Source organism: Coenobita brevimanus, chromosome 71 (assembly GCF_032717465.1).
Source record: "Coenobita brevimanus isolate Jiangsu-jjx chromosome 71, ASM3271746v2, whole genome shotgun sequence".
NCBI classification, from domain to species: Eukaryota; Metazoa; Arthropoda; class Malacostraca; order Decapoda; family Coenobitidae; genus Coenobita; species Coenobita brevimanus.
This window is the reverse complement of record NC_137024.1, coordinates 11,284,257-11,295,043: the sequence shown is the minus strand read 5'-3', so window position 1 is coordinate 11,295,043 and position 10,787 is coordinate 11,284,257. Positions and strand designations below refer to the sequence as shown.

The 10,787-nt window shown below is 42.5% G+C and overlaps 1 non-coding gene across 1 annotated transcript; it reads right to left on the bottom strand.

Annotated features, from left to right (window-relative positions):
* Positions 1–1,883: 1,883 nt before the first annotated feature.
* Positions 1,884–2,002, bottom strand: LOC145406956 (5S ribosomal RNA). Its single transcript, XR_013898623.1, has one exon. It is a non-coding gene; the product is annotated as a 5S ribosomal RNA (ribosomal RNA).
* Between the last annotated feature and the right edge of the window lie 8,785 nt (positions 2,003–10,787).

Below are 10,787 nucleotides of genomic sequence, written 5' to 3'. Positions count from 1 at the left end.
AGGGGTTGGTGAAATGTTCTTAACCAAGTCCGTGAAAGGTCTTCCCTTCACTAAGAGGTACCAAGAACAAAATGCAAAAAAATTTTTGTTTTGAAGGGGTAACTGAGAAAAAAATAAAATCCTGATAAGATCAGGTGAAGACGAACTAAGGCCACAAGCTACGAGCTAAGGCCACGAGTTGAGCAAAGGCTGAGGAAGATAATTTTTCCATCCCGGTTCAGTCAGGGTCCACTCACCATGCAGATAGAGGAATATTCTGGGTTACACATAGATTATCTTTTGCTTATCTATTCCATTCATTTTTTTTTTTCTTTTTGTTCTGCTTAGTCTGTTTCTGAATAGGGTTTTGGGGAAGCAGCTTCATGATCTCACCTAGTACTGAAGGGTTTAACTCCTCCAATACAGTGACGTCTTATAAATTAACACTTTATATCACTGAGTCATTTGGAGAGGCTTTTCAGCTGAACAGAGTTAGATACAGCCATCATTTACCCTTTCATAAGAAAATGCTGCCGTGATCTGAATAAAATCGACTGGTGGCAGTGCGATTAAGAACACAAAGAAGGTCATGGTAGTGAAGTGCGGTGTGACACATCCATCACTGCTGTTACTAAAAGCTATCCTGAGTAGCAGTTTAGGGCTCGATAGCACAGGAAAATACTGCTGTGGTGTGATGACGTCTTTGGTTTAGCAATCTTGCCACCACTAGAATAGTATAAATCAGAGAACAGCAGGCGTAGTTAAGGTGTTAAACACAGTTTATTTGCTTTGACTCGGTAGTCATCCAAGATCAGAGATAGGTTCCGCATCCGCGTATGCACATTTTGTATTGATGGCTAAGATGGTGGTTATGGCGCTATGGCGAGCGATGATTTTCGATGGAGTATTATCGAAGAAAAATAACAAATGTTATGGTATGTAAGAGTTGTACACAAAAACTAATATCTCAACCCTTAATTACGAATATTAGTAATCATTCGAGGCAGTTTTCGCACTGCTCATCCTCAACATTGAAGAGTCCTACGATAGCTGTCTATCCATTGCCAGACGCCCTAATCCCGTAAGGGGTGGCCACAAACGAATCGCCTCTATGTCGACCTGTCCCCCGCCATTTCACTGCCCACCCCCCAGCTCACACCCCCTCTCTCACATATCTCTCCACTCCATCCTTCCACCTCATCCTCGACCTCCGCCTCCCTGTCCCCCCTCCACCTCACACAGATATATTCCCCTCGTTAGTTTCTCGCTCTCCAAAACCTCTCCACATTGCCAAATCACGTCAGTGTATTCCTCCTAACGGTTTCAATCACATCCACATTCACACAACAAAGCTCGTTCATTTCTTCATTTGCCAGTTTGTCTCTCCATGTAACTCCACATGCTCCTCTCAGATAACTTATTTTCACTGCTCTCACTCTTGACTTGTGTCCTTCCAAGAAGGTCCAAGCTTCACTTCCATACCTCTGAGTTGGTATCACTGTACTATCAAGCAACAACTTTTTTCTTTTACTTCCATGCTCCCTTCTCCATCTCTTTTCACTGCTTTCAGAGAACCAGCCACTTTTTCTGTATGGTCGAAGGGGGCGCCCATCATCCACTTACACAGCGTAGTGGTTCTCGATTTCAAGTAACTCTACATTGAGAGACAAGCCAAATGATCATTTAATACGCTGGGTGGTAACCTTATAACCAGCCAACACGCGCTCCCTACGTGTCAACAAGTGTGTTGGCTGTGTTGGCTGAGGGTTAGTGCCCATCCCCCGGAAAACATTCATTCATTGCCAGACGCCATGTATCCCAAACGGGGTGGCCAAGGGCTTAGAGTTAATTGTTTTACAGGGAGGGGCACTAATCCTCCACCAACCCCACTTGACACGTAGGGATGCCAACAGCATCTGGTGTTCCCCGGCGGTCACCCATCCAAGTACTAACCAGACCCAACGTTGCTTAACTTCGCTGATCGGACGGGAAGCGGTGTACTCAACGTGGTATGGCCGTTGGCCCCGGAAAACAACTAACCAAAAATACAAGCAAGAAGCCAACGAAAGCAATCCCCCACAAGTGCAGAATATAATATCAGTGTCCTGCAATAATCATTTTAGCACGAATACTTCTGTTTTATTGTTTTTGCCACCACCAGACTAGTTTAACTCAGGGAGCAGTTCTCATAGTGAAGGGGTTCAATACAATATATATCCTGCAAAAACTCTTTTAGCACGCTGCCGTCTGTTCCAATGTATTATTTGTAGACTTAGACAATTTTCTTCACCAAAGAGAACAGTGTCTCGTAGGGAAGACATTAAAGTCTCGTCGATGTGGCTAGCCCATTCAGCACAATGACATCTTTCTAAATGATTATCTTACTGCCAGACAGTCATAGTTAGCACAGAGAAAAAAAAAATCGTAATGAAAGGGTTTGATGACACATCCATCTTTACTGCGGCGAATAATGACCCAGGGGACAATTTAAGGCTCGTTAACAACCTCCGGAAAATAATGAAATGCTTGCAAATAGCCCGTCCCGATTAAATTCCAATAGGGTAGGTCTCATACTGAAGAGGTTCAATGACATTCATCGCTGTCAAGACTAATAACGACCCAGGGGAACAATTTATGACTCGTTACCAATGAATATATAGCCAGGGTTGCAAATATTCCTCCCGGGGCCTTGAAAAATATACAATTTATGGCCCGAGTAAACACAAAAAACGAACAGGTATTGGTTATCTGGGACCGAACTGAGAGGGTTGGTCGGGATGAGGGGAAGGGGGGTAAAGAGGACAAGGGTAATGAAAAAAAGGAAAGAGAAAAGAAAAAGAAGTCGACAATGGATAAATGTAAAGATATTAAAAGAGCGGAGAAAAAAAAGATGGATTCACAGATCAATAGATGGATATAGATAAAAATATAGCATAAAAGGAGAACTGGTTTCAAATTATATATATATATATATATATACACTTCATCATCATCATCATCATCAGCCGTTTGAGCATCCACTGCAGGACCGGCCTATCCCGACTGAAGTCGGGACGATACAGCCAATGTATCTCTACTAAGTGGCTTAGGCTGTCTAGTAGAGATTGTATGTAGGGTGAGAAGTGCTTGTTAGTGTAATTGTAGTGTTGGTGTGGCTTTGGATGTGTGTTTACTCTGTGAACCAAGTGTAATCGGCCCGCGCAAGCCGACTGAGTGCAAGCATACTTTACTGTACAGTAAGCGACACTAGTTCAACCACAGCACCCTTGGTGTCCGCCAATGCAGTACGTGGCCGGGTGAACACTCCCAAAGTTTTATTACCCTGGCGGGGCGCGAACCCTGGTCCATCCGTGTACGAAACGCACACTCTACCACTGAGGCTCCATATATATATATATATATATATATATATATATATATATATATATATATATATATATATATACACACTGAATAAGGGGGTAAAATTATTTTATACTGAGTGGCAGTCCTTCTTTCCACTTCTTACCGGCACTGACTACAGTGATTGGTTGGCCAGTGAGCCTTCCGGCTTTGCCGTATGACAATCTCACCAAAAAGTATCCGAATGCTGTAAGCGCCATTCATTTTGAAATATGTGACTGAAGAATCGGAAAACAACTCTCGTCCTGCGTATCCCTACCGGCAATGGTTACAGCACCAAACACCAGTGAACACACACCAGTGTTATGGCTTACAAGTGCGTCAAAATACAGTTTGGCATATAAACCATTCAGATCCCTCTGCGTATCTCTATCGGCTATGGTTTCAGCAGCAAACATCAGTGCGAATACACTAGTGTTGGTTTAGAGGTGTGTCAAACCACACTATGGCATGCATATCATTAAACAGTATCAGGTACTTTCTGCTTATTTCCACATCCATCGTGCCCAGGTGTTCGGGTACATTTTGGTAACACTGTACACTGATCATAGCCTAACCTACACCAAAATCCTCGAGAGGACTCATTGTGTCTGTTGATGTTTCCATTCCTGCCTTGTTACTTAGCCAACAGTCAGCTCAAACACCCATCTTTCTATTTTTTTCCTTTCTTTCTTTTAACCTAGCTGGCCAAGTATTCATAATTAGCAAGGACTTGTGCACCTCCTGTAAATTTAATTGACGCACACATTTTCTCCCTCCTGACCTTTGGCCCACCACCCCGTGTGGAAGATACCTCCCCTATGTATAACACCACAGGGGAGAGAGAGAGAGAGAGAGAGAGAGAGAGAGAGAGAGAGAGAGAGAGAGAGAGAGAGAGAGAGAGAGAGAGAGAGAGAGAGAAACTAGGGAAACAATGCTACTATATAACTTTAATACTTCTCTTTACGCCTCTGTGTTATAAGCATCACAGATCACCCATTTCAGTAATATGCGTCCGAGTCCACCTACTCATTTATCTAAACAAAATTCGACTTTGAGTATAATTATATAGGAATATTGGAGGTAAAATGTACAATAAGTTATAATGAAAGACCTACACTTGAAATCTGGAGGTAAATCACATCAATGACAGTAGGTGAAATAGGACCGAGAAACCAAGAGAAAATACAAAAGCAGGAGAATTATCAAACAGCACGATCGACGAATTACACACACACACACACACACACACACACACACACACACACACACACACACACACACACACACACACACACACACACACACACACACACACACACACACACACACACACATTATTAATGCCTACGAAATCTTGACCCCACCTCACATGTAGAACCATCTCACAGACAACCAAGGAAGAGAACCCCGATAAATACCCGTCACAAGAATCAAATCCGACTAAAACCCTTACAGATATAAACTCACTTATCCCAAATTAAATTTTCACCTATGAGATAATGTGAGATAGATCTCATAAACACAGAAGGAGAAGCCATGAAGTAGAAGAGATATCAAACAGGTTGTCGTCAGATTCAACCTCACACGCACAACCATGTTCAGGCATAAAACCAAAGTCTTGTATCCGATCAAGGCCTCACATAACACCAAAGCTCAGTATCGGACAAAAGCCGCACAGACCCAACAAACGTCTCCATGACACAAAACCTCCAACAGAAACAAAACTTGTCACAAACTGATCCTTCTCGCTCAGGCTGAGACAGACAGCATGCGGGAGTGACCTGGAGGGAAGGGTAATGCATGAGGGTTACTAAGCTTAATTCACAAGGTCACTTTACTTCCCTCCCTTCCTTCCCCTCCTCACCTGTCTCTTCTTCTCCTCTCTCTTTCTCCTACGCATCTCGTTGAATATATGCACATGCATTTCGTTCGTCTCTGCAAGTCCTAAAATCGAGTCAAAACTGTGGTCTCTTCGCTAAATAAAATGTAGGATATTCTTCCATCTCTACCCTTGCCAACAATTGGCTATAATGCCAATAAATACATAACCCTCTAGGATATCTTTTAACGCTTATACTCATATTCTTGTTTCATTCTTCCAGCAACTAAACTACTGTATTTTATCCAACTTCAGAAGGACGTCTAATCCTTGGAATTACAGCGATTAACATTGTTTGAAGATACACAATACAGTCATAAAAATGGCGGCTTCAGATTACAGTGGTCAAAGATAATCCTAAGCTTGCTATACAATGGCAACAACTTTGTAACGATGCGTAAAATCCTGCGGGTGAATGGGAGTAAATGTCAGCCGGTGTTGTTGGCAAATCTCCACAGTTGCATGAGTATCCAGGCCCAGGGAAGGTGGCCTATCGCTCTTTAAGCACATTGTCCTTGGCAGCAGCACCGGTGGAGGCAACACCGGTATAAGGAGAATGGAGGACAAGCAACAGGCAGGGAGATGCTGAGAGGAGGAGGAGAAGAAGAATTTTTAATACGAAAGATGAGAGACGATAACAATTCATTGGGAAAAAGAGAAGTTGGAGTCGGTAGAGTATGACAGGAGTAAAGGAATGAGGTTATGACTGCCACCACGACGCAACATCACACCACTCTCAGCGTAACACCTGTTGCTAAGGCTTACGTAGCAGCACACAAGGAAGTAGACAACGGAAAGCCTAATGGCACACTGGGGTATATCATCACCATCCTCCTCCTCCTCCTCATCATCATCATCATCATCATCATAGCTCTCTTTCCTACTAAGTACAAGTTGTGGTAGAGATCCACAAAACACGATTGGAAAATAAAAGCAGGATAACTAAAAATAAAGTCAACCAGAGTGAAGAAAAGTGAAAAGGTCATCCCGCCCACCATCCCCTCTGGTATAACAGCCAACAGGAAAAAACAACACAATGATTGTTGGAAGAACTGGAGAAAACCTTTTAGTGGAAGAGGATGTTCCATGATTTCTTCAAAATCTAATCCACAAACTTGCTAAAAAAAAAAAAAAAAAAAAAAAACTGCTGTGGAAGTTTACTAATTATCTTACAGTTGCCGGCTTAGGTGTAGACCTAGAAATAAACAGCGTCAAAACAGTTATCTAATCAATTTCTATATACACCTATAGTTATAAGTACAAGCGACTTTCTGATGGATCATTTTAATGTTACACTGTGGGAACATTTCCGTTGTTATTTCCTATTTTTGTACTGCACCTGAGTTTTGTTTATTTATCTGTCGTCGCAGTGCCATCTACGAGTTCCGAATAATTTTACGTAATTGTCATCGTAGAATTTGTTCACTATCAATACTTAAATCGGGACTCCTTTTCATCGTCGATTTTGAAGATAAACATGTAAAACTTCTTCGGTGGTTTCACACACACACACACACACACACACACACACACACACACACACACACACACAGATTAGTGAATATAAGTATGAAAGCAAAAGACAGCGAGTGAAAAGAGTGGTAATGAGAGTGTGTGTGAAAAATCAGACACAGTACATCACACAATTGTCATTTCACAACTTTTTCTGCCCAGGGAATTTTTAACTGTTCAGGCCACAGCAAGAAGTATCTTTTAATGTCCTAAGTGGCGTTAATGTTGGCTCGAGATTTAAAAATGTGAATATTCTTTTTACTATTGTCATGTCTCCATCACCGCCCTCCAGCCATGAATTCAATTTTCTTTTATGTTACAGCCAAGGTTGTATCGTCTCAGTTTTAGTATATCGCACTCTATTCTCTTTCAGTAAAATTTCTGAGACTCCTTTTCTCTGCAGAAAGACAGAATTATAACCAGCAAATGTCGTCCCTTTCAAAGGCAAATGAAAAACTGGAAGTTAAATGGAAGATCCAGTAATTTCGAGATGGCATGTCTCTGCATTTCTTTGACTGGATAAAAGAGGCTGAGGGATAGACAGACTAAAAAAGCAAGTTCTTAAGTTGACCAGTGAGTCTACAATATATTAATGAAAAACAGCATTCGTTATTTTTCCCGACGAAACCGAACAGAACGTGAGCGTGAGTATGTAGGTAGACATGTGCTTTATGCTCTTCCTATACACTGATGTCTACCTTAACTTACAGTACCTACAGTCTGATAATTTTACATTACGGTACTTTTGAAAGCGAAGCTTGGACCTTGTTGGAGGGACAGAGGTCAATAATGAGAGCAGTGGAAATGACTTAGAGGAGTATGTGGAGCTACATGGAGAGAGAGAGTGACAAATAAGGAAGTGAAGGAACGTTGTGGTGTGGAAGTGATGGAAAGTGTTAGGAGAAATACATTGAGGTGGTTTGGCCACGTGGAGAGGATGGAGAGTGAGAGACTGACGAGGAGAGTGTCTGTGAGTGAGGTGGAGGGGGGGGGGAGGCCAAGGATGAGATGGAGTAATGGAGTGGAGAGGTATATGAAAGAAAGAGAGAGGGGTGCGAGCTGGGATCAGGGCAGTGAAATGGAGGGGGACAGGGCGACATGGAGGCGATTTGTTTGTGGTTATCCCTTACGGCATCTGGCAATAGATAGATAGACAGACTTTTAAAGAACTTCTGCAATGAAGCAAGGAAACGTTCGCCTTTCTTAACCACCATCACGCTGCTTTTGCAAGACATTTTGTAATCTTTCTAAGTGAGATCACAAGGACGAGACACCATGGATACCGAGAGGTAATGGAAGGTGAAACTGTTTATTGTCGAAGACGATGGAGTTTCTGAGGCACTGAATAAAAGGTTTCCTTTGCCCCCAGTTAGAAATGTTTTCTTGCGTCAATGGTTCCTTGTGTTAAACCCTAATCCCATGACTGTGAAGTGACTGTTTTGACGGACGTTGTGAAAAGCAGCTGGAAATGTGAAGAATGAAGTAATCAGCGTATAAGACTGAACTTGTCAGGGGGTAAAAGAATAGGTGTGAGTGGCAAAGAACTGAGTGGAAGAAGCTAGAATTGTGGTGGGGTGGTTGGGAGGGGTCATGTGAGGATACCTCGTGAAATAGTGTGCTGTAGTGTCAACTGTTTGAGTGCAATGTAATATTATTTCAAAAAATTTTCCAACAAGTTAAAAGTTCGATTTGCTCTCATATGACTGACTGGCATTGTGCAATGTGTGTAAAAATGAAAAAAGCATGAACGATACATGAAAAGGAGAAAATGAAAAGAGAAGAATGATAAATGGACTGGGAATGTGGATGAGGAAAAGAATGTGGAAGAAAAGAACAATTAGGAATAGAAGAAAATAAAGAATGGTGAAAAAAAGAGAACAAGAATTTATGTGTGATAAGAAAAAGGAAGAAAAAAATGGTATAAGGACAAAGGGAAAACGATAAAATGAAGAAAGAAAAGAATTAGGAAGTAGAAAACAATGTGGAAGAAAATAAGGAATAAAAGAATGTAGAGGGAGATGAGAATGATGAAAAGGAAAACAAAGGGAGGCGAAATAAGGAGGGAACTGCAAAATAAAGTTATGCATTCTATGAGCGAACCTGGGGAAGTGCTGGAGGATTGAAAAGAAGATGGAGGAGAAGAATGAGAAGAAGGAAATGATGAGACTCTACGGAAGTAAAGGTAAAGGAAATGAAACAAGGAGAGAAAGTTAACAGAAAAGGAAGGAAAAAAGAAAGGAACGTACAATAAGGAGAGACAGGTTGCAACAAACATCAGGAAACGACAGGCAGCAGGAAGAGACATACAGCAGAAAGGGACGGGTAGTAGGAAGGGACGGATAGCAGGATGGCATGGGTAGCAGGGAGGCACAGGCGCAGGATGGGACAGACAGTAGGAAGGAGGGCAACAGGAGGGGACTGAGTGCAGGAAGGAGGGACAGTAGTGACAAATAGCAGGAAAGGAGAGGCACCAGGAAGGAACAGGCAGCAGGCGAGTAGATGTTAGAATAAAGAGCAGGACAGACGACAGAAAGGAATAGGTATGGACAGCCATGGAGAGGGTACAGACGACAAACAGGTAGTATGACAAGGCGGGTCAAGGTGCGAGCAAGTGTGTTTACCTTAATTTAATGGGTCATGCGGCTTATCTCACCATGTCCCTTACTAACAACACGGCTCACACTCGCAAACACACCAGTTCCCTCAAGAAACTTAGGATTGTTTTGCAAGATGTACGATGAAAGGAGAGTGCAAATTTTTCCATGTCTCTCATCTTGAAGAAACAAGCTTGCGATCACAGGCCTGTCATAACTAAGTGCAGGGTCGTTCACTGTTTCATCTTCGAGCAAAGTAAATCATGATCAATCCTTTGTTATATGTATAATTAGTTTTTGCAAGAGAACAAGGAAAAGAAGTGCAGAACCATCCTATGCATCTTGGTTTTCCAGAAAAGAAAAGTTCCCTGTCGTAACTTGGTACTTTTTTTTCCAGGAAGGTCAAGAAAAGGAGAGTGGAGAATATTCCCACACCCCTTATTTTTCCAGCAAAAGCAGGTCTTTGTTACAAGAAATTGATCATCCATCCATCTGTGAATCTAGTACCAGACACTCTCTCTCTCTCTCTCTCTCTCTCTCTCTCTCTCTCTCTCTCTCTCTCTCTCTCTCTCACACACACACACACACACACACACACACACACACACACACACACACACACACACAAAACATTCCACGTGTAGTTTACTAAGCCTTTCCTCTACCTTCCTTTTAATCCCTTCCCTCCCCACCACCTGCCCTTTTAATATCCTTTCTTCATTTTTCTTTCATCTTCCACCTCTACCCTTCTCAGCCTTTATTTACACATTCCTCTCCGCTATTATCTTCATCACCCTTCATCTCCACCGCTCTTTCAGTTTGTCCCTTCCAATTTCTCCTTCTACTCTCAATCTCTACCCTTCTCCATTTTTCCATTCGATTTTCCAACTCTTTCCTTCTCTTCACTTCTGCTTTTCCCGCTCTCTTCTGTCTTCACTTATACTTTTACAGTACCATCTATTTTTCCGTCCACGTCACCCTTCTCCACCCGAGGTCAATCTCCATCTTCCATTTCAACCTGCCATCTCCTCCACTTGCCCTCCCACCCTTATTTTCAACTTCTTGTACTATTCACATCTTCCACCACTTCTACCACTACGTATGTACATCTGCTTACCACTATTTTTCCACCTCATCACTTCTACCATCCTCCAGATGCTCCTTCCACCCCCTGTTGCAGAGGCAAACCTAATCTAATGTCAACCTTACATCATCCTTTCCACCAGTTTTTCCACCACATTTTCTGCCACTTCAAAATTCCACCCTCTTCTTATCCGTTGCTCCTCATTTTTTATCTCAGAGAGAACCTAACCTAACCTCCGCCTCCCACCTCCATATTCCACCACCCCTTCCACCCCCTCTCCCACTTATTCTAACCTTCCATCTCCTCTGTTCCACCTCTCCCCCGGCTCCCCACCACGGGCAGCTGGTGTTGACAC